At 41.0% G+C, this 19,672-nt stretch overlaps 1 protein-coding gene across 1 annotated transcript in view; it reads right to left on the minus strand.

The window, feature by feature from the left end:
- The window catches only part of LOC114654405 (tyrosine-protein kinase JAK2-like), a 144,751-nt gene extending 135,717 nt beyond the window's left edge, over positions 1–9,034 (minus strand). The window contains exon 1 of the mRNA XM_028804943.2: positions 8,476–9,034. The gene's annotated coding sequence lies outside the window, so the exon portion shown is untranslated. The remainder of the gene's footprint in view (positions 1–8,475) is intronic.
- Between the last annotated feature and the right edge of the window lie 10,638 nt (positions 9,035–19,672).

The raw sequence follows: 19,672 nt of genomic DNA on the forward strand, positions 1-19,672 counted from the left end.
CCACTTTACTAATTCATCATACTACGTTCAAAGCCAACACCTGATTGTCTATGTGGAGTTCTCATATCCCCCTTGTGCCTCTGTGCTTTTTTCTGAATTGCAGTAACCAGGCTTGAGAATGACAATAACTGTTAATAGGTTGCCAGTGAACGTAATGTATTTGCTTAGAGGTTACCATGAACGGTTGCCAAAATAAAACAACATTCTAGGAGACCATAAAAGAATGTAAAACGCAATTGTGGCACCATAGAGAAAGGTGTCCTACAAAGCTGGATTGTCCTTATGAGAGTTAAAGAGCTGGCAGATTCAGCCATGGGAGTTCCCTTTTCACATTTAGACAGCCTCCAAACAAAAAAGTAGCAGCAGTACGAGATGTATCCTTTCATTATGGTCATACTCATCCTGACCTTCAGCCACTTGCTAGCAGCTGCACTACATCACTCCCAGTTTCAAGTTTATTTTACCATATATAACGCTGAAATAAGAAATTCATACAGTGCCTATAAAAAGTGTTCGACCCCTTGAGACTTTTGACATTTTATTGTTATATATCATTGAATCACAGTAGATATAATTTGACTCTTTCATGTCAAAGTGAAAACAGATCTCTGCAAAGAGGTCTAAATCAATTACATGTACAAAACACAAAGGAATTCCTCAAGTATTCATCCCCTTTAATATGACACACCTAAATCATCACTAGTCACATAATTAGTTTAATGGAGGTCACCTTTCTGGAGTTTCTATTCACTATGAAGAAATGAGCATGTACATACCTGTAGAAAGGCCAACTAGTGGTAAGTCAGTATGGTGGCCTAACCTACACAATGAAGACAAAAAGAACACTCCAAATAACTGTGAAAAGATGACTGCAAAGCACAGGTCAGAGGATGGAGACCACTAAATATCCAAATCACTGAATATCCCTTGGAGTCATCAAAAAAGAGAAAAGAGTATGGCACAGCTGGAAAAAATTGAGGGGTGAGCTACACAGTTGTTCACCTACCTGGCACGCCACCCCATCAGGCTGAACTACACACCGCTTCTCTCGATAGCCGCCAATTCCCAGTCGCAATACGGGGGAGGGTTATGTAAAGTTTCAATCACATTGAAGCAGGCAGTTTCGACTTTACAAAACATTTTTTCACAACTGCAATAGTGAGCGTCAAGGTACAGAGAGGAGAGGAAATGAGGGGAAAGCTAACATTTACTTCTGGAACCAAAAATCCCAAAGAAATAAAGGGATGAGGTCCTTTGTGAAGTTCCGATTGCATCGAAGCAATGATGGTGAGGTCCCCCGTAAAGTTCTGATTTTGTCAAAGCAATGTAGGGAGGGGGCAGGCTTCAAGAAACGTGTCATTTTGTTTCCTGAAGTCTACAAAACAGATCTTTTCCACAACTGTAATAGCACATGTCAAAGGGATGGGGATTTGACAGGAAAGCTGGCATTTACTTCAGCACTGAAAATCCTGAAATGCTAGTACAATACCTTTCTAAAATGTAGGTTTTTCAGCACTTTTCTAGTACTAATGTACTGGTAGAGTGACAAAGAGAAAGCTACTGTTAAAATATATGAACATTACATCTCCACTAAGGTTTGCCAGAAGGCACACTGGGGACTCTGAAGTCAGGTCAAAGAAGGTTCTATGGTCTGATGAGACCAAAATGTAGCTTCTAGGCCATCAGATAAAAAGACCTGTTTAGCATAAGCCAAAAATTTCACATCATCAAAACTATATCATTCTTGCCATAAAGCATGGTGGAGGCAGCATTATGTTGTGGAGATACTTCTCTGATGGAAGGCATGTTAGGGTAGAGGGTTAAACATATGTAGAAAAATACGGGAAGACCTGGAGGAAAAAATGTAATCCATCTATATGAAACCTGGAGCTTGGGAGATTTGTTCTCCAAGAAGACAATGACCCCAAGCCTAAAGCCTAAGCTACATACGAATTACATAAAACAACAATACTAATGTACTACACACTGTCCAAGTCAGAGTCCCAATCTCAATCTAACTGAGAATTTGTGGCTGGACTTGAAAAAGGCTGTTCATTCATGACCTCCATTAACTTGACAGGACTTGAGCAGTTTTGAGAGAAGAATGAAGAAAAATGGCAGAGTCAAGATGTGCAAAAGCTGATAGAGACCTAAGTACACAGGCTCATGGCTGGCATGGTTGCCAAAGTTGCATCCACTAAATCAGGGGTGTGCAACTCCAGTCCTGGTGGGCCGCAGTGGCTGCAGGTTTTCATTCAAACCCTTTTCCTAATCAGCGAGCAGTTTTCACTGCTAATTAACTACTTTTTCCCTTCATTGTAATAGCCCTTTATTTAAGCATTCAGTCCTCTGAATTGATTAGTTTCTTCATTAAATGGCAGCAAAACAGAAATAAGATATGAAACGAGCCAACAGGTGACCAGCTAAATTGGAACATCAAACTCCAGCCAATTTCACTCTAAGCAGTTTCTTAATGAGAAGCCAATTCTTGCTGTTAATTAAAGCCATCATTGAATATCATGACTTATTGCTGCTCTCTTTCTGCCACAGCTGACTGTTTATTTTCAGTTTTTTCTAAGATCACCGTCAAGATGTTTTGGTGACCCGAGCAGACCAACATGACCGAGAACTTCACCATTCTTTATTTTCAGGTTAGCTAGTCATGTGGTGGCTTGTTTTGTGTCTCATTATTGTTTGGCTGCTCATTAAGGAAAAATAAACAACTAAGGGGTCTGAGTTACGTTAATTAGAACTAAAGCAAAACAAGTTAATCAGCAGCAAAAACGACTCACTAATTAAGAAGATGGTTAGAATGAAAACCAGGGTTGGACACCCCTGCACTAAATACTGGAATGAAATGGGTAAATACTTGTGCAATCACTAAATTTGCATTTTATACTTGTAATTAATTTAGATTGCTTTGCAGAGATCTGTTTCCTCTTTCACATTTAGAGTACTTTGCTGTTGTTTAGTGTCAAAAAGGCTAAATTAAACTCACTGTGATTTTATACTGTATAATACTAAAATGAGAAAACTTCAAAGAGGGTAAATACTTTTATTAGGCATTGTACATTCATAAATATGCATATTAGTGCGATGGTTAGACCTTCTGCATCATGGATCCTGCATCTGGCGTTTACATTCCACATTCAGTCACTGCCTGTTGCAGATTCTCCCCATGTATGCTCGAGTTTTTCTCTAAACTGGCCCTTTGAGAATGTGAGAATTGGGGTGTGTGCAAGTGCCCTATAACGAATATGCACCTGGTAAAAGATGGTATCAGCCTTGTGCCTGATGGGTTCCATCCCCACACAACACTGAATATGTCTAATTGCATATGAAGTTGTTATGCTATAACAATAGGGTTTGTTTGCTGAGACACAAGGAAAGATGGTTTCTAAAATCATAGAAAACTAGTGAGGCATCTATGTTTAAACTGCACTGGACAACTGACGAAGAAGCCATTGTGAAGAACATCAGATGTTTTGCTCTCTGCTGCTCCACCCTGACCTTACAACAACTGAATCAATTTAGTGTTTTTTCTAAATGAACTATTCCTAATGCTAGTGTTTTTAATTGTATGATTTAAGCGACTATTCTGAATTTTTAGTTTCTATTAAAGGTTTGGAGGGATCCTGCAAGGACAAATATTACCCTCCTATAACCCTGTATTGGAGAAACAGAATTTGACGAAAATCAAAGAATGGCTTGCTAAGGGGGGTAACAATAGTTTATCACAGCACATACACAAATACTGGAAATGCTTGTCGCTGACTCCATTTGTTCTTAGTAAATGAAGAATCAGCACTTAACACAAATATCCCAGGAATAATGAAGGAAAATTAGGCAGATACTGGGAAAATATACAAATTGGACTCATTTACTGTTGAGCCAGGAAGGCAGCTCAAATTCCTAAAACTATGAGGCAGTGGTGCTCAACACTTGGACCCCTTTGGAACCCCCACAGGCCTTTGATGTAAAAGTGCTACACTTCGCAATTTGCACTTCGCCATAACTGTTATACTGTGCCCTAGTTGGCACTTGTATGGTGGTCCTGCAATCTGTCCTGCTATTTAAAAATCATGCTGGATAAAACTGACAATAAGTAAAAGTTTCGTAAATGAAATAGAATGGTCAACAATGTGGTTGCATATACTGACCCTTGGTCAAATCTCTAACTTTACTGAATATCAAATCCTACATTGAAAATGTTGTTCTCTGGGATTTTTTTTTTTATTTTAAAGTACTGAAATCCACAATTATCTTTTTAAAGCAACATTGTTTAGAAAAAAAATATTAAGAACAAAGGGACACGGGCTATTTGCATATCTTTTCAATACCTGTGGTGTAGAAGCTCCAAGTTTAAACAAGTAAAAAACAATTACCTTAAAATTTAGCCTCCACCAGTGAATCACTAAAATATTTTTAGAAATGCCATCAGGGTGAACAACAGCCGTGAAGCTGAAGACTAAAGGGAATTCCAAAGAAGTTAGACATAAAATAATACAAATTGATAAATTAGGAAAAACATACAAAATAGTATCTTCATTTTTGTATGTCCCAGGGGACACGGCTTGCTCATCCATATTACTAACCGAGAATGGTAACCCGGATGGCATGGACGCAGGTACACGGCGATGGGACCATGAGACGTACTGCGCAGGCGCGTACAGCGCACATCTCATAAACCGCACGCAAAGTTGTATCTACCGCGCACGAAGGAGTCTCGGCCCAAAAACGAAAGAGCTCAACTGACGTGAATGAGAAATGAAGCAACAACGCGCCCATGGCTAACGACTACCGACAGCCACACAAAAAAGAGGACTCTGCGCTGCAGCCCAGATTCAAACGGAAGAGGCTACGGAGGCCCCATGGGTCCATAAGGTACGGGAGGCGCAGGTGTCAGCGCCATATTGTGAGTGGCACTACTGCGGAATGAAGGCACAGGCGTCAGCGCCATATTGTGAGTGGCACTACTGCGGAGTGAAGTTAGGAATAATGTGCTGCTTGGGTCGACTAATGTATTTCAGGATACTCAATGCCGGGGGTAGGCGAGCGAAGCGAGCAGGGGGCGGAGCCCCCTTGTTTCTCAGAAAGTGAAAGCTATGTCAAACCACTCTGATGCTGTCTAGAAAAAACATAATTCCTGAGAACTCTCTGGACAATCAAAAAGTACATATGTGGGAAATACCACCGAGACTGGAATGAAGATGCACCAGACAAACGTATCAAGAGCATGGCATAACACTGGTCTGTTTAGTGAGGGGAAAAAAGCCCCATGCAAAACATTAAATGCACATCTGGTGTTCACCAAAAATATGACTGACCACGCTTGAATGTGAGCAAAGTTTCTGAGGTCAGATGAGACCAATTGCAAAGACTGGTGTCTTGATGTTAAGTATGAGCCCACTCTTCCTTTTCAGGGGCTATTTGCCTCTGTGTCTAAGACATCTTTTTATCACCTCAGAAATATATCCAAACACTGATCAACTCTGTCGATGCAAGATCCTGAGCAACCGGTTCATGCTTTTATATCATCCAGTTTGGACTCGAGCAAGTCTCGGTTCATCTATCTGAAGCAAAAGACCATCCAGAAGTCAAAGTGAATCCAAAATATGTCTGCACATGTACATACTAATACACAAACGTATTTTAATATACTGTATAAGATGCTGTGCTTATTTCTTTACATTGGTTGCCTGTTAAGAAATTGACCCAATATTCTGCTGCTCATGTACTGCTAATGCAACCACATTTCCTCAGAGACCACTTGCTCCATCCCTTTCTCTGGTCTGTATCCTCTAACTTTCTGGTTATTCCATGGACAAACTGTCTAACTGAGCAAGACATTTACTTAACTGGCCTGCACTATTGAGCAAACTGCCCCAGCCTGGATAGAAATCACCATCACTGACTATTTTTAAACAGATTGATTATGTACTTATTTTTTCTATTTTAATGTGAAACACCTAGAAATTAAATTGTTTAAACTGTGTGCTATATAAATAAAATATATGACTATTATTATATTGTCATACAGATGGAACACTGCTCACACCACAAATAAAACATCCTGCCTGTAGTGTAGTAGGACTGTGTTAACGTAATGTTGTGGGGCTGCATGTAATCAACATCGCTATGCATCTGGGTAAAAGAGAATGTGGAAAACATAAGCAAAGGAAAAACTGTCTAAGCCTGCTAAAAACTGAAGCTTGACCAAAAGTTCACCTCTCCGTAGGACAATGATCCCAAATACACGACCAAAGTAACCTTGTAGTTGCTCAAGGCCAAAGCAGTGAAGGTCCTCCACAATCCAGTTACAGTCCTGTGCTCATCCATATTTATCAAGCATCTCTCAGATTAGTAAAAACGGTCCTAACTGCTTAAGGCTTTGGATTTCAAACCCTGCTACTGACACAGTGTTACAGGTAGTACTATATAAAAGGAAGAGTATATACAGTAGATGTACATACTGATCAGTTGTTCAGAATCGTGGTATTAATAAATACAGTATAGATGTATAAAATATTTTATATAGAGAACAGATATATGTAAACAAGTGAAAATATACTTTGAGTACAGTCAGAAGTTATTAATATTTAGAAAGGTCAGCTATTGAGTGGTAAGGATTGAGAGTTCACAATCATGATGGTGTTATGAAAGAAACTGTCCTTGATGATGCTGAAGCCCGTCGTACACACCGTGTATGCTGTAGGTCAGCAATAGTCGGCAGCATGATGCCAGTGATGTGCTGGGCAGTTTTCATCACCCATTGCAGGGCCTTCCTGTTAGCTACGGAGCAGTTGCCATATTACTCTGTAATGCAGTTTGTCAATATACTCTCAACAGTGCAGTGGTAAAAATTTAACAGACTCTGAGGAGACAGGCAGGATTTCTTTAGCCTCATTGTTGCACTTTTTTAACCAGACTGCAAGTGTTTATTGTCCAAGACAGGTTCTCGGAGTTGTGGACAGCCAGTAATTTGAAGCTCGAAACACACTTCACGACAGCCCAATTTATATGGATGAGAGCATGTTTGCTGCCTTTAGTTTTCCGGTAATCCCCAATGAGCTCTTTAGTTTTATTGGTGCTGAGGGCGAGGTTATTGTTAGCACACCATGCTGCCAGGTGCTGAACCTCCTCTCTGTAGGCTGATTCGTCATTGTCACCGATCAATCCTATTACTTTATGATGGAGTTGGAGATATATAAAAGGACACAGTCGTGGGTGAAGAGGGAGTAGAGGAGTGGGCCAAGTACACAGCCCTGTGGAACGCCGGTATTCCAGATCAGGGTAGAGGATGTCTGGTTAGAAAGTCTTGTGTCCAAACACGAGGAGAGGTGCTGATGCCAAGATTGTTAAGTTTAGTTACCAAATTGGAGGGGATGATGGTGTTGAATGCAGAGCTAAAATTAACAAATAACACCCTGATGTTGCAGTTGTTGTTACCCAGGTATGTCAGGGAAGAGTGAAGAGACGAAGATATGGCATCCTCTATTGACCTATTGGGACGATAGGCAAACTGATAGGGCTCTAGTGTGGGAGGTAGACTGGATTTAAGGTGGGCCAGAACCAGTCTCTCAAAGCACATGGTAATGATGGGAATGACTGCAACAGAGTGAGAGTCATTCAGGCTCCCAGGAGAGGATAGTTTAGACAATGGGGACAATCGCTGTGGACTTAAGGCATGTAAAGAACAACATCCTGGGCCAATGACAGACTGAAGATGTTACTGTAGACCTCAGACAGTTGCCCAGCACAGGCCTTAAGCATGCACCTAGGTATGCCATCAGGACCAGCAGCCTTGCGTGCATTCACTTTGCTTAGTGTAGATTGTACAGTGCTGGTGGTAAGTCTGAGGAGCTGGTCGCCTCATGTAGGGCGAGTTTTAGTTACAAGTGTTACATTGTCCTGATCAAAACGAGCATAAAAGTTGTTTAGTTCGTCAGGAAGCGAGACGTTACTCGATATTGATGAAAATGAATAATGTGAATATCTTGTCTCGTTAGATGCGCACCTTGGTCAGGATTTTTTTTTTAATTGCCTGCGCATCCTGTGACGTCAAAAAAAAAATCTAACAGGCGACCCGCACTCGATCACGTGCCTAAAACAACAATAAGCAGTCACCAGCACAGTAGGTTTTCAATACGCTGCTTATCCAAAAAAGGAGGAGTGTAAGAATTGCGTGCCTACGGCGGTCAGCTCCAGCTAGACACCGGGGATCACGACACGACCAGACGTGCGAGTCGAGTATTTCACTTCCGGCCAGCACCCGCGCCAATCGGTCCGCCTTGCAGAGTGTGTCGTGCGAGTTGACAGGGCCGTCACAACAACAAGCAGCCGCGTGAACGACCCCCGTAACAAACATCGAATGGGTATCGTCCATGTCCAAAAACGACGTCACTTCGACCTTCCCCGCACTGTTACCAGACTCTACAGTGCACAGGCGAAAATAAAGCACAAATGGCACTTTACCTTTTTAGAAGAGATGTGTTGACTCGCGGAGTTTCAGTTCCGTTTTCAACTCGTCCTCATCGATCTCAGCGGTGATGCAGTTATTATTTAATAAATCCAAACAGGGCTTCCTCTTCAGTTTTAGCGTCTCAGTGTAGTTGGGGTCATGTCATCTCGACTCCTGAGCTGTAAAGACCACCTTGACGGTTGCCTACATCTCATTTTAGTGGCGTCTGACCCTTTTCTTCTGCTTGCCTCTCCGAGGCTATCCCAGTTATACTACTGCCGCCGCCACAGCGCAAGGAGCGGAGCAGCGCAGTGCGTTCACACGGACTCCATCACGACCAGCCCGTTCACGGCTGGCAGCCAGCCAGTCTGCGGGACTCGCTGCGGCCTCGAACTGTTTACACCTCGGAGACTCTCCTCCCAGGAGACGTTTACTTTCCCCTATTTTTTTCCGATGTCTTGCCTGCGCCTTCGTGCCTCGCACTCTTGCAGGAGTAAAGAACTCCCTCTGCCTGTTGCGTTAGACCTGCGCAGGCTGACGGGGGCCGGCGGCAGCGAGCTGTCAGTAGACGACGACGAGGGAGGAGGAGGAGCGGCGAAGGGGCCGTGCTGGGGACGAGCGGTAAGCAAACTGAAAACTGCCGCCTCATCCCTGAAACAGATCCCCGCTGCCAGTCTCCTGTCACCCAGTAAGCCCAGTATCCTGCTAGCTGTCACTATCGTTGATCGTTTTATTCATTTTGTGTTCATAAGAATTATTTTTGAACGCTTTGAAATCATTTTTTTTGTCCTGCGCCTCCTGACTCAACGGTGCCAGGAATTCCCTGCATATCATACACCGTTGGAGTTGACTTGATGTAGAGTTCTGCCAAGATGTCGAGCTTTTTGGGGATCCCTGTAATGTTTCAGTCATAGCCTCTAAAACCGTCGGGCAGTTTTGGACCATATTTTATGCAGAACACTACACACTTATGCTAAGAAGTAAACCGATAGCTGTTTTCAAAATTGATCAGGACTTGAAGTTGTGCGTGTCACATGAACCCACCCCAGGGGTTCCCTACTTAATGATATGTGGAGTCAAATTTACTACTTTTCACAAAACTTGGAAAAAACTTAGACCACTAATATAGTTATGTGGAGTGCGTTTAACCCTTTAACCTCTGCCCCATTTTGTCAATTTTCTGCTACTTTGAACTGGCTATAACTTCATCATCCTTCACTCAACGTTCACGTTCAACCCCTCAATGTACATTTCTCTTTCAGAATTTTCAAACACTATAAAAGTGTTAGTGTATATGTCAGGAAGACATAGTAAAAAAACTTATGAGATATCTACAGGTAATATTTCTAGTTTTACTGTTTGAAGCAGTAGTTAAAACAGAATTTTTCTATTATTGTGACGCAAATCGTATTATTGTGACACAAATCAAATTATCGTGACGCAAATCGGTGACACAAATTGGTGGGGCCTCCCTCCTCACCCAGCGTGTCGGACTTAAGTCGATTTCGACGCATAGTCCCTCGCCTCCAATTTGTGTCCTCTCTCGACGACTGATGTCCTACGTGCAAATTTCCCACATATAGTTGTTCCAGTCAACTATTGTTCCTTTTGCCATGTCTAATTGGTTTTCACACCATTTCACGGACGTTAGCTCCTCACACCATGAATAAATTAACCGAACCACAGTTGGGAATGGTAATTGGGAATTCTCCAGCCAGTTCCCTTGTCAGATGGTGACACTTGTGCGGCAAGTTTTCCTGGAGCATCTCCACTTTACCCGGTCGGAGAAATATAATTTCATAGGATGGTTTTGGGGACACTGCCTTTCTATAGGAAGAATACCTGTGTCCTGAAGAAAGGACATGGATGTCTCCTCACTGGTTGGTAGTTCCCAAATTTTCATTGTTCTGGGTTACACTGCACTATCAAAGAGAACGTGAAAAGATTAGATAGATAGATAGATAGATAGATAGATAGATAGATAGATAGATACTTTATTAATCCCAAGGGGAAATTCACATACTCCAGCAGCAGCATACTGATACAAAAAAAAACAATATTAAAGAGTAATATAAATGCAGGTATAACAGACAATAACTTTGTATAATGTTAACATTTACCCCCCCCCCCCCCCCCCAGGTGGAATTGAAGAGTCGCATAGTTTGGGGGAGGAACTATCTCCTCAGTTTGTCAGTGGAGCAGGACATTGACAGCAGTCTGTCGCTGAAGCTGCTCCTCTGTCTGGAGATGACACTGTTTAGTGGTTGCAGTGGATTCTCCATGATTGATAGGAGCCTGCTGAGCGCCTATCGCTCTGCCACGGATGTCAAACTGTCCAGCTCCATGCCTACAATAGAGCCTGCCTTCCTCACCAGTTTGTCCAGGCGTGAGGCATCCTTCTTCTTTATGCTGCCTCCCCAGCACACCACTGCGTAGAAGAGGGCACTCACCACAACCATCTGATAGAACATCTGCAGCATCTTATTGCAGATGTTGAAGGACGCCAATCTTCTAAGGAAGTATAGCCGGCTCTGTCCTCTCTTGCACAGAGAATCAATATTGGCAGTCCAGTCCAATTTATCATCCAGCTGCACTCCCAGGTATTTATAGGTCTGTACCCTCTGCACACAGTCACCTCTGATGATCACGGGGTCCAGGAGGGGCCTGGGCCTCCTAAAATCCACCACCAGCTCCTTGGTTTTGCTGGTGTTCAGGTGTAGGTGGTTTTAGTCGCACCATTTAACAAAGTCCTTGATTAGGTTCCTATACTCCTCCTCCTGCTTACTCCTGATGCAGCCCACGATAGAAGTGTCATCGGGTAACTTTTGCACGTGGCAGGACTCCGAGTTGTATTGGAAGTCCGATGTATATAGGCTGAACAGGATCGGAGAAAGTACGGTCCCCTGCGGCGCTCCTGTGTTGCTGTCCACAATGTCAGACCTGCAGTTCCCGAGATGCACATACTGAGGTCTGTCTGTAAGATAGTCCACGATCCATGCCACTAGGTATGAATCTACTCCCATCTCTGTCGGCTTGTCCCTAAGGAGCAGAGGTTGAATGGTGTTGAAGGCGCTAGAGAAGTCTAGAAACATAATTCTTACAGCACCACTGCCTCTGTCCAAGTGGGAGAGGGATTGGTGTAGCATATAGATGATGGCATCCTCCGCTCCCACCTTCTCCTGGTATGCGAACTGCAGAGGGTCAAGGGCGTGGCGTACCTGTGGCCTCAGGTGGTGAAGCAGCAGCCGCTCCATGGTCTTCATCACATGTGACAGTGGTAAGGAGTTAACTGTCAACATGGCGTGCTGCACATGCGTGACTCGCAGTGGAAGCACCGATTTGCGTCACGAAAATAGAAAAGTACCAAATTTTTTTCTCCACTTATAGTGTTTTCAAGCGAGCATCTATAGGATACATCTCCAGTACTAAAGACCCCTGACCTGCAGTATGTATCACTGTGATGGGCAAATATTACTTTGTCAGAATATACAGACAAAATAATAATTCTAAAATTTAGAAAGTCAAAAACAGAGAAAGTAGAAGGTGGTGTCATTTGAAAGTTGGAACTCCCCTCTCAATTAGTAGATAATAGTCTGTTTGTCAGATTGAACACAATTGAATCAAGAAATTCAAGAAAGCCTTGGGTAAGGGGGTTTCTAGGCAGGTGTGGCTGTAATACAGTAATTTGGACAACTTTGAGGAAAGAAAGCAAAACACAGCAATGTGGTATCAGGGTCTAATGGCAAAATACTGTACTTTAATTATAGCAATGAGGAAGCAAATGACTTTATGCAATTTATATACACTTTTACATTATTGTTTGGTCCAGCTGGTGTGTCCAAAACAATGGGGCTGAATTTAAAAGGGTTAATGCAATTTTCAGATTGCTGATCACAAACCTATTTTTGATATTTGATTCATTACTGGTGGTCCTAGCACACTAAAAGCCACTCCCAGAAGGTTAAAAAAGGGAAATTTTACACATAAGCAAGTATTATTTTAGACCCTTGACTGGTGCTGTAGTCCTCTATGGACCTGTACCAGATGGTGAAAAATGACAAATTTCTATTACAATCGAGGATATTTAGAGTTTAAATTTTTAAATTTAAGCACACATTTTGATATTTCAGATATATGATGCCACTATTGTTGTGTTTCATGTACTTCTATCTCATGAAGTATACCATTAAATTTCTAACAACCTAAATTACAGTGGCTTATAGTAATTCAGATTTTTTAATGTATTTAGTTCTTTTTTTTTAATCAATGGTATTTAAAGGCAAGCACATGAAAATGAAAACCATACTAATGCATATGAATGCATTGTGAAATACATAAACCCACAAAATAGAGTTTTGAACAAGTGCATCCTTAGTCACCAAATGTAGCCATTTACTTTTTAAACTCAGGTGTGTAACATACCCTTAGAGCTTCTAGTCCTTCATTTATGCGTCCATTTTATAATCCATTTAATAAGTTAAGGGTTTCTGCGGGGTTTGTCTTGGTATTATGATATCCAGGCAGAAACCATCTCAGACAGGAGGCCAGGTCATCACTGAGCTGTTGGTTTCATTTTGAGTAATGTTATTAACCAGAAGTCCATCCCTGCTGAGCATCATTTTTAATACTGTATATGACTCACAAAACTGCTGTGTGTGCTTTGCTTATGTACGAAACATACAGAAGCACATTGAGGCCATTGGTCAAGGGAACCCACACCATTATTGCTTTTACGCCTTATATTAATTTACTGAAATTGTGTCAAAATAGCTTTGAATAAAAAAAAAAATGACCAAACATTAGTTCAATTGGATATCATACTGAGAAATTTGCAATTCTTTGTTTACTACTGGGGGCACCAACTATATTTTGGAGTAAAACCCATCCTACCCTGCTCCCCTGTACAAATGCGGCAGCTGGGCAAAATTTGGTGTTGATAGGTTAAGCGGTGTGGACTTGCATACTGGACAAACAAATACAAAAACACACATTCAGCTTTTATATATTAAACAGCTCACTTCTGTTTAAAAACCCTAGTGATATGCACGTTATGTATGTCATAATTAAAATACAGCATAAAATAACATGCTAGCCCATATGAAAACACAATGATAAAACAGTAAGAACTACATCCAAATATGCACATTAAAATAGATATATACTGTACGTTAACCACTGAACTGCTATGCAAGGTAACTTAAATTGGTTTAAAACGTACACTTAGCCAGTATCACATGCATCTGTGCTAAAGGTTTCTTCCATTTTTCCCTACAGGGTTTTTTTTTGGGAGTTTTTCCTTGTCTTCTTAGAGAGTCAAGGCTGGGGGGCTGTCAAGAGGCAGGGCCTATTAAAGCCCATTGCGGCACTTCTTGTGTAATTTTGGGCTATACAAAAATAAATTGTATTGTATTGTAAGAGACTACTGTCAACAAACAGATGTCATCAAACTTTATTCCTTAGTTCATAATCTGCAAGACATTGATCATGTCTTCTCCTCCTCGTCTTGACATATTTAGGCTGAAAGCATTTGACTCTTTCACTTTCATCCTCATATCTCATACCTTGCAGTGCTTTTTTAGCTTTGTTATACCCTTGTTTTGTTTTCTGGTTTTATGCCACCACCTGATCAAAGTACTGTGCAGCCACTTGTGATGATGGAATGACAGTAGATACTCTGTCTAGAAGACTCACTGCATTGAATTGTCTAAAATAAAGATTAAAAAATAATAAGGTGACTTTAGCACCTTTCTGTTACATAGAATGCCCAGTGGGGGCTTGGCGGTCTTTTGGCCTAGAACCCCTGCAGATTGTGTTTTTTTGTTTTTCCAGCATCTTGCCCCAGGAGTTTTTATTTTTGTCCTCTCTGGCCATCTTACTTATCTTAATGGACTTAAATAAACATCTTCTAATTGGGATTCTACTTTGAGCTACATTCCTTGTATGAGAATGTGCTATAGAAATAAATATTGTATTGCTGTTGTTTAGTACTGCTTAATCTACCAGAACCAACTCTGGATGAGATACCAGTCCTCTGCAGAACACACTTGTCCCAACTTAATTTACGGTTACTAGTCTACAGTATATGAATAAAATTGTAAGTTGTTTGAATATCTGTTTGTTTGTTTGCTAATCATGGCAAAAAGGCTGAACCAATTTTTATATTTTGCATGTGCCTTGCTATATTGTTATAAGGGAGAAGGGGTTAAAAGGGGAGAGGTGCACGCAAAACCCAGCACTGACACAGGAACTACAATTCCCATCAGGCAGCAAGAGTATATTACGGCTAATTAAAGACATTGTGATCGGCACGCTTAAAAGTTTTCTACCAGCCAAAGTGTGATCTTAAAGAACACAGGTATGAATGCTGTTTTTTTCTCAACTAATCCGTGTAACAGTTTTATTGACTCATGGGATTTACAGTTTTGTATGACTTTTTGTCTCATTTTGGTTTGTGTTTTTGCCTTGGTTATTTTCCCAAAGAAGGCTTTTTCACCTTTTATTTTCACTGACAATGGCAGGTACTTCATCTATTTAACCTAATCATTAACAACAAAAATGAATAATAACCAGAAAAACAAATCAGGATGAAATGAATGAATCCCAGAGAATAATAAACCCAGGTTTATGACCATACCAATGAAAAAAATCAGCAAATGGAAAAACAAATTGTAGAAACTCAAAATGACTAAAAAGATTGGTCCCAGAGATTAAAAAACTCAGATTCAGGATAGCAGCCTACAATTGAAAAGATGTGAACTAGCTTTAAACAGAACAGCTGTTAGCTCCAGGAAGTAGACAATATTAGGTTGGTTTTATAAATAAACCAGTTTAAAATACCACCTGTTGACAAGTATGTAGGGCATACAGGAAGCAAAGTCTGTTAGTAGGTTTTATGTATTAGTCGCAAAAAAAAAAAACTAATTCAAATAACAGACCTAAAAGAAAACCACTGACATTTAAATGAAAAACAGAGATCTGAACCAGTCTGAAATATCTACCAGCCACAGCAAAATCAAAGTACTAACCACATAAAAAAACAGTGACCCACTCAGTACCTGCCTCTGGCAAGCACAAGTGTCCAACTCCAACCACAAGCTGGATTTCAAACCAGACAGAACTACCTGTTACTGGTGAAGGATGGCAAATGAGCAATAAATACTAAACATGCAACACAGCCGGATCAAACTATTTACTGGACAGTAGAACCAGCAAGGCAATAATGACAACCTGGGCCTAACAGCCATGCAGGGCCACAATGAACCAACTATAGGAGAGTACATAAGACAAATACGAGCCAGTGGCAGATACTGACAGTTTAAAGGTGCCTGAGCAGATCATAAAGAGGAAATAAGATTAAAACCAGCTTTTGTTAAATAGTGACAATGATACAGGTCCAGATGCGAAAACAAAGTAACACACTCAAGCTGAACATCAATTTGAGTGTACCTTTGCTCAGTTATGGCATGCTCTTTGTTGTATATTTTGATTTTTCACCGTTGCCTTAGCAGCATTGCCATTTTTTCAGTGAGAATCAGTGTCAAATGGGAAGTGCAGTGGTTAGTGCTGATTCAGCGTCCACGTTTTAAATGACACACTTTCTCACGGTCATTATGGAGTTTGCACATTTTACCTGGCATGGAGAGGGTGTGTGCATAAATTGGCACAATAGCGGACTGGCACCCCATCCGGGGATGGTGCTTTCCATGAACCCAACAGTAATGGAAATGGCACTGACCTGCATTGAGTGGGTTTGATAATGTCATGTCATCTGCGTCACAGGCATCACCATGCCATCCATTGCTACCCGTGCTTCTGCATCCCTATTGCTGAAATTAGTTTGGAACTAGGGGCATCTATATTTGCCTACACTTTGCACAAACTGATTATTATTTTTTGTAAATGTAATTTTATATCATTATTTTTGGAAAGGCCTATGCAGTATTCATTTGTAAACACATTTTCTCCACAATTGCTGCTAAATTAGGGTGTTTTCTTCATGGTTTATTCGGTTACAGTTTTGAATAACGTTTTGGTTTGGAGTTCTGGCTCCTGGGGGTCACTTGATAACTCATTTTGAATGGCCTTGGACTTTGTCATAACTTGAATAGGCCATTTGTCACCTTTTTGATCACAATATCTGTACATATGTGTCAGCATGTGTTGTGACAGTATTTATTTTTGAATAAATTGAAAGTTAGGAACCGTGTTAAACTGTCAGGACTTCAGCTTAGTGTGGAAAGGCAGACTCTGTCCTCAAAAAAGAAGTTTATAACTTTTTTCCCTTGACTTGTTTTGCTTGTTTTTGCATGAGCCCAAGTAAAGTACTGACTAACGGTAAAAACTAGTAATACATTTAGTATCCTCCACTAACAAGTACTTATGTTCTACAACCCCAAGGCCTGAAATGCAAGAATGGATGTATATGGACAAATGAAATGAAGTTGACCAGCCAAAACATGAAATATCTTGGGGTCATACTGTCTGCAATGAAATAAAAGTCAAAGTAAATTTAAGAATCACTGCATTTTTTTTATTTGCCTTTTCCATACCATCTCAGCCCTTTCTGATTTGAGGTTGTATTTTTTTTTCAAACTACCATCTCAATTTGGGGCAATTCACATGTTTTTCATGTTGTACTTAATTTTTTACTTTTTTCCTATTTTGTGGTGATTCATTTCTGGTACTTATTTGAACAAGATTCCCATTTCCATTTTCCTAGAGCTGACTGGGTGAAGAAAGCCCTTGTGGATTTATCTTGGTGTTTCTTTTTCAGAACTATTAGGCACTGAGCTATTAGGGCATTTTTTTATTGGTTTGCCTATTTCACTCTTTCTCACTTACACCAGTTTAGTTGCACACTGTTGCATAGTCACTGGAGAAACATTTAAAAAGTAGCCACACTATTGTATTTTTAATTCAAATTCAATAGTGGTGCCATTTTCAAATACACAGGTGCTGGCCAAATGCTTAGTAGCACTTTACTAAAGGACAGCCTAAAACATAAATTTGTATTAAATTTGTACAGTTTATAGCAGTCAAAGTAAAATGTGAAACATAAATATAAACTTTTTCTTTCCCATACAAGTGCAGCCTACGCAAGGTGACCGTTTACACTTCTCCACCTGACTAGCTGGGTATAAAATGATCGAAAGAAGGCCAACGCTCTCACTGTACTTTGTCCTCGCCTCTTCCCACACCATTACAATAAAGTCCCTTGATAATATATGAGCACAAAAAAAGAAAAGAAGAAAGCTACTACAAGTTTTAGCCATTGTAATAAAATACAATTGAAGACAAATAACATAAAATACACATTTAACAAAATAATCCCCACACACCTTATAAAACTATTTAGGTGTCCATGTTGATGATAGACTGGACTAGTCTGTGAACACAGATGTCCTCTACAGGAAGGAGCAAAGCAGGCTCTTTTTCCCCAGAAGACTCCGATCATTCAATATATGTAAAGAAATGTTGCCATTGTTCTATCATTCAGTCATCGGCAGTATCCTCTTTTTCGATGCTGTGTGTTGGGGAGGCAGTAAGACAGATAAAAACAGCTGGGCAAGCTGGTGACGAAGGCTGGCTCAATGCTGGACAGGACTGCGGACTCACTGAGAATTGTGGTGGAAAAGTGTATGGGGAATAAGGTAGAGGCTACCCTTGACCTTCTCCACAACATTTTGGTGGGTCAGAGAAGTAAACGTAGCAGTCGTCTTCTGTCACTGCGCTGTAGAACAGAACGCTTCAGAAGATCATTTGTTCCTGCCATGTGATTTTAGAATGATGTTGTCCACTCCATCTTTCAACACTGTAACAATTGACCCATTTGTACTATTTATTATTTATTTATTTATGTTTGTTTTCCTTCCTTTTATAGTCATTTTTAACAATTTTTATTAATATGTTTGAGCTACTGGATCCCTGAATGTCCTCATGAAACTATCCCTGTCAGCTGGTTCTGCCTCACCGGGTTTAGCACTGGGGAGCTCCCATTCGCTCCTATCCAGAAATGGTCCTTCTCCAGCTTTTTCAGATGCTTACTGAACACACCCTGCGGTGGGTTGGCGCCCTACCCGGGATTGGTTCCCTGCCTTGTGCCCTGTGTTGGCTGGGATTGGCTCCAGCAGACCTCCCGTGACCTTGTGTTCGGATTCAGCGGGTTGGAAAATGAATGGATGGATACTGAACACACTGCTCAAGGTGGCCACATTTCCCACTACACTAGCACTAAAACTGATGTCCGTGGCAACCCCTAACATTCGCCCCAGGAAGAATGAAAGTGAAGGGCTGTTGTTAAGCACTGCCCCACTTTCAATACATCAGGAAAAAATGACAGCACAAGTACCAGAAGAACTGCACAATGTGGCAGTGCTACAACTGAGATACACAGTACTTGCATCCATCTATCCATCCATTTTCTACTGAGGAGACATAATGGACTGGAGCATACCCCAGCAACAATGGACTTAAAGCTGAAAACAACCCTGGATGAGACATCTGGGAAGCTAAACAGGAACAACACAAACTAACTAGTACAGGACCAAAGGCCATAAATAAACAAGATGAGTGAATCTGTGCCATATACTGACTACTGAACTCCCTAAAATCACAAGTCAAGATCGATCACAATGGCTCCAAGTCATCTGGACATTGTATTCCTCTAAAACTCAGAGGAAAAGAAAAGAAAGAGGACAAGAGGAAAGAAAAAGATGCAAAACAATGTAAATAACACATCATAGCGTGTGTCCCTTCACAGGTTTTGAAAAAGGTTTTAATATGGCCTGGCTTTTAAAGCGCTCCATTCTGCAGCTTCCTCAGGCCAAAAGTGACACCTCCTCCTGGGACTCCCAGAATTTATGTCGGCAGGACTAGAAGGGGCTGACCTCCTTGCACTCCCTCGGCAGTATAAGGGAAAAAAGAGAAAAGGGTGTTAGCGGCAGTGCACCCTCTCACCTGAGCAGGTTATTACATACCTCAACACCTCAAGTCTGAAAACCTGCTGAACCAATGATTTGGCCAGTCTGATAATTATCTCTGTCGTCACTTTTGAATCCAAGAGTAAAATCTAAAAAAAAAAAAAAAAAACAGGCACAATGATCACAAAACCAGAAAATAATTTATAAATAATTTCGTGCTGAGATTCTCTCACTGGCTCAATTTATAGCCCCAGGCAGATCTCAGAAGCAGTAATGGCAGGGTGGCCCCACC

This window comes from Erpetoichthys calabaricus, chromosome 7 (assembly GCF_900747795.2).
Source record: "Erpetoichthys calabaricus chromosome 7, fErpCal1.3, whole genome shotgun sequence".
NCBI lineage: Eukaryota > Metazoa > Chordata > Cladistia > Polypteriformes > Polypteridae > Erpetoichthys > Erpetoichthys calabaricus.